Source organism: Procambarus clarkii, chromosome 66 (genome assembly GCF_040958095.1).
Source record: "Procambarus clarkii isolate CNS0578487 chromosome 66, FALCON_Pclarkii_2.0, whole genome shotgun sequence".
NCBI classification, from domain to species: domain Eukaryota; kingdom Metazoa; phylum Arthropoda; class Malacostraca; order Decapoda; family Cambaridae; genus Procambarus; species Procambarus clarkii.
In genome coordinates, this window is record NC_091215.1 from 13,412,042 (window position 1) to 13,418,041 (window position 6,000).

The window sequence follows — 6,000 nt, forward strand, 5'->3', positions numbered from 1 at the left end:
AAGACATATGACAATGTTGTTTCCAATACAAATTATAAAAAACAATGTTTTCATTAGAATTAACTAAAATGTTCTTGATTTTCCGTTTATATTACCGATGGAAGATGTACACGTAAAACCGCTCTAATCCGGCTGAAACGTCGATATGTGCAATAAAAACCGAACTTCTCCCCTTTGCAATATCTTACTCAGTATTTTAACGAGAAACAAATAGATGATTGAAACTGAAGTATTTAAGGTTATTATCTAATCAATAATGTGTTTGCATAATTTTTATCGTATATATAATGAATTAATACCCATAGACAGAAAATTCACAAAAACGTGGAAAAATGGCAAAATATTACCTAATTCGATGATATTTTATTTAAATCACATAAAGGAAAAGGAGATGATAAACGTCAAAATATTGCTAAATTCGATGATTTTTCGTAGGAAACAAAATGCAAGAAAACTTGCTTAAAATGCAATATTATGCGAAATTCTGAGATTTGAAGGCCAAATCACATATCGTGATACTACATGAAATAGTATCGAAATATTGGTAAAAATGAATATATATACGTAATATCAAAGTACATGAAAAACGTGAAAAAAGTCACTATTTTACCATATTTGAGGATTTTAACTTCAAATCATAGAGCGAGGTTTCGTATAATTTAGATCCAAGAAAAGACATATGACAATGTTGTTTCCAATACAAATGATAAAACCAATGTGTTTTCATTAGAATTAACTAAAATGTTCCTGATTTTCCGTTTATATTACCGATGGAAGATGTACACGTAAAACCACTCTAATCCGGCTGAAACGTCGATATATGCAATAAAAACCTAACTTCTCCCCTTTTCAATATCCAACTCAGTATTTTAACGAGAAACAAATGGTTGATTGAAAATGAAGTATTTAAGGTAAATTTCTAATCAATTATGTGTTTGCATCATTTTTATCGTATATTTAATGAATTAATAACAATAAACTGAAAATTCACAAAAACGTGGAAAAACGGCAAAATATTGCCTTATTCGATGATATTTTGTTTAAATCACATAAAAGAAAAGGGGATGATAAACGTCAAAATATTCCTAAATTCGACGATTTTTCATACGAAACAAAATGCAAGAAAACTTGCTTAAAATGCAATATTATGCGAAATTCTGAGATTTGAAGACGAAATCACATATCTTGATACTACTTGGAATAGTATCGAAATATTGGTAAAAATGAATATATTTACGTAATATCAAACTAAATGAAAAACGTGAAAAAAGTCACTATTTAACTATATTTGAGGAATTTAACTTCAAATCATAGAGCGAGGTTTCGTATTATTTAGATCCAAGAAAAGACATATGACAATGGCACCAGTACAAACGATAAAAATATATGTGTTTTCATTAGAATTAACTAAAATGTTTTTGATTTTCTGTTTATATATTACCGATGGAAGATGTACACGTAAAACTGCTCTAATCCGGCTGAAACGTCGATATATGCAATAAAAACCGAACTTCTCCCCTTTTCAATATCTTACTCAGTATTTTAACGAGAAACAAATAGATGATTGAAAATGAAGTATTTAAGGTTATTATCTAATCAATTATGTGTTTGCATCATTTTTATCGTAAATATAATGAATTAATACCCATAGACTGAAAATTCACACAAACGTGGAAAAACGGCAAAATATTGCCTAATTCGATGATATTTTGTTTAAATCACATAGAGGAAAAGGGGATGATAAACGTCAAAATATTGCTAAACTCGATGATTTTTCGTACGAAACAAAATGCAAGAAAACTTGCTTAAAATGCAATATAATGCGACATTCTGAGATTTAAAGGCCAAATCACATATCGTGATACTTCATGTAATAGCATCGAAATATTGGTAATAATGAATATATTTACGTAATATCAAACTACATGATTAACGTGAAAAGGTCACTATTTTACCATATTTGAGGATTTTAACTTCAAATCATAGAGTGAGGTTTCGTATTATTTAGATCCATGAAAAGACATATGACAATGTTGTTTCCAATACAAATGATAAAACCAATGTGTTTTCATTAGAATTAACTAAAATGTTCCTGATTTTCCGTTTATATTACCGATGGAAGATGTACACGTAAAACCGCTCTAATCCGGCTGAAACGTCGATATATGCAATAAAAATCGAACTTCTCCCCATTTATATAACTTACTCAGTATTTTAACGAGAAACAAATAGATGATTGAAAATGAAGTATTTAAGGTTATTATCTAATCATTTATGTGTTTGCATCATTTTTATCGTATATATAATGAATTAATACCCATAAACTGAAAATTCACAAAAACGTGGAAAAACGGCAAAATATTGCTTAATTCGATGATATTTTGTTTAAATCACATAAAGGAAAAGAGGGATGATAAACGTCAAAATATTGCTAAATTCGATGATTTTTCGTACGAAACAAAATGCAAGAAAACTTGCTTAAAATGCAATATTATGCGACATTCTGAGATTTGGAGGCCAAATCACATATCGTGATACTACATGAATAGTATCGAAATATTGGTAAAAATGAATATATTTACGTAATATCAAACTACATGAAAAACGTGAAAAAGTCACTATTTTATTATATTTGAGGATTTTAACTTCAAATCATAGAGCGAGGTTTCGTATTATTTAGATCCAAGAAAAGACATATGACAATGTTGTTTCCAATACAAATGATAAAAAACAATGTTTTCATTAGAATTAACTAAAATGTTCTTGATTTTCCGTTTATATTACCGATGGAAGATGTACACGTAAAACCGCTCTAATCCGGCTGAAACGTCGATATGTGCAATAAAAACCGAACTTCTCCCCTTTGCAATATCTTACTCAGTATTTTAACGAGAAACAAATAGATGATTGAAACTGAAGTATTTAAGGTTATTATCTAATCAATAATGTGTTTGCATAATTTTTATCGTATATATAATGAATTAATACCCATAGACAGAAAATTCACAAAAACGTGGAAAAATGGCAAAATATTGCCTAATTCGATGATATTTTATTTAAATCACATAAAGGAAAAGGAGATGATAAACGTCAAAATATTGCTAAATTCGATGATTTTTCGTACGAAACAAAATGCAAGAAAACTTGCTTAAAATGCAATATTATGCGAAATTCTGAGATTTGAAGGCCAAATCACATATCGTGATACTACATGAAATAGTATCGAAATATTGGTAAAAATGAATATATATACGTAATATCAAAGTACATGAAAAACGTGAAAAAAGTCACTATTTTACCATATTTGAGGATTTTAACTTCAAATCATAGAGCGAGGTTTCGTATAATTTAGATCCAAGAAAAGACATATGACAATGTTGTTTCCAATACAAATGATAAAACCAATGTGTTTTCATTAGAATTAACTAAAATGTTCCTGATTTTCCGTTTATATTACCGATGGAAGATGTACACGTAAAACCACTCTAATCCGGCTGAAACGTCGATATATGCAATAAAAACCTAACTTCTCCCCTTTTCAATATCCAACTCAGTATTTTAACGAGAAACAAATGGTTGATTGAAAATGAAGTATTTAAGGTAAATTTCTAATCAATTATGTGTTTGCATCATTTTTATCGTATATTTAATGAATTAATAACAATAAACTGAAAATTCTCAAAAACGTGGAAAAACGGCAAAATATTGCCTTATTCGATGATATTTTGTTTAAATCACATAAAGGAAAAGGGGATGATAAACGTCAAAATATTGCTAAATTCGACGATTTTTCATACGAAACAAAATGCAAGAAAACTTGCTTAAAATGCAATATTATGCGAAATTCTGAGATTTGAAGACGAAATCACATATCTTGATACTACTTGGAATAGTATCGAAATATTGGTAAAAATGAATATATTTACGTAATATCAAACTACATGAAAAACGTGAAAAAAGTCACTATTTAACTATATTTGAGGAATTTAACTTCAAATCATAGAGCGAGGTTTCGTATTATTTAGATCCAAGAAAAGACATATGACAAGGGCACCAGTACAAACGATAAAAATATATGTGTTTTCATTTGAATTAACTAAAATGTTTTTGATTTTCTGTTTATATATTACCGATGGAAGATGTACACGTAAAACTGCTCTAATCCGGCTGAAACGTCGATATATGCAATAAAAACCGAACTTCTCCCCTTTTCAATATCTTACTCAGTATTTTAACGAGAAACAAATAGATGATTGAAAATGAAGTATTTAAGGTTATTATCTAATCAATTATGTGTTTGCATCATTTTTATCGTAAATATAATGAATTAATACCCATAGACTGAAAATTCACACAAACGTGGAAAAACGGCAAAATATTGCCTAATTCGATGATATTTTGTTTAAATCACATAGAGGAAAAGGGGATGATAAACGTCAAAATATTGCTAAACTCGATGATTTTTCGTACGAAACAAAATGCAAGAAAACTTGCTTAAAATGCAATATAATGCGACATTCTGAGATTTAAAGGCCAAATCACATATCGTGATACTTCATGTAATAGCATCGAAATATTGGTAATAATGAATATATTTACGTAATATCAAACTACATGATTAACGTGAAAAGGTCACTATTTTACCATATTTGAGGATTTTAACTTCAAATCATAGAGTGAGGTTTCGTATTATTTAGATCCATGAAAAGATATATGACAATGTTGTTTCCAATACAAATGATAAAACCAATGTGTTTTCATTAGAATTAACTAAAATGTTCCTGATTTTCCGTTTATATTACCGATGGAAGATGTACACGTAAAACCGCTCTAATCCGGCTGAAACGTCGATATGTGCAATAAAAACCGAACTTCTCCCCTTTGCAATATCTTACTCAGTATTTTAACGAGAAACAAACAGATGATTGAAACTGAAGTATTTAAGGTTATTATCTAATCAATTATGTGTTTGCATAATTTTTATCGTATATATAATGAATTAATACCCATAGACAGAAAATTCACAAAAACGTGGAAAAATAGCAAAATATTGCCTAATTCGATGATATTTTATTAAATCACATAAAGGAAAAGGAGATGATAAACGTCAAAATATTGCTAAATTCGATGATTTTTCGTACGAAACAAAATGGAAGAAAACTTGCTTAAAATGCAATATTATGCGAAATTCTGAGATTTGAAGGCCAAATCACATATCGTGATACTACATGAAATAGTATCGAAATATTGGTAAAAATGAATATATATACGTAATATCAAAGTACATGAAAAACGTGAAAAAAGTCACTATTTTACCATATTTGAGGATTTTAACTTCAAATCAGAGAGCGAGGTTTCGTATTATTTAGATCCAAGAAAAGACATGACAATGTTGTTTCCAATACAAATTATAAAACCAATGTGTTTTCATTAGAATTAACTAAAATGTTCTTGATTTTCCGTTTATATTACCGATGGAAGATGTACACGTAAAACCGCTCTAATCCGGCTGAAACGTCGATATATGCAATAAAAACCGAACTTCTCCCCTTTTCAATATCCAACTCAGTATTTTAACGAGAAACAAATGGTTGATTGAAAATGAAGTATTTAAGGTAAATTTCTAATCAATTATGTGTTTGCATCATTTTTATCGTATATTTAATGAATTAATAACAATAAACTGAAAATTCACAAAAACGTGGAAAAATGGCAAAATATTGCCTAATTCGATCATATTTTATTTAAATCACATAAAGGAAAAGGAGATGATAAACGTCAAAATATTGCTAAATTCGATGATTTTTCGTACGAAACAAAATGCAAGAAAACTTGCTTAAAATGCAATATTATGCGACATTCTGAGATTTGAAGGCCAAATCACATATCGTGATACTACATGATTTGTATCGAAATATTGGTAAAAATGAATATATTTACGTAATATCAAACTACATGAAAAACGTGAAAAAGTCACTATTTTATCATATTTGAGGATTT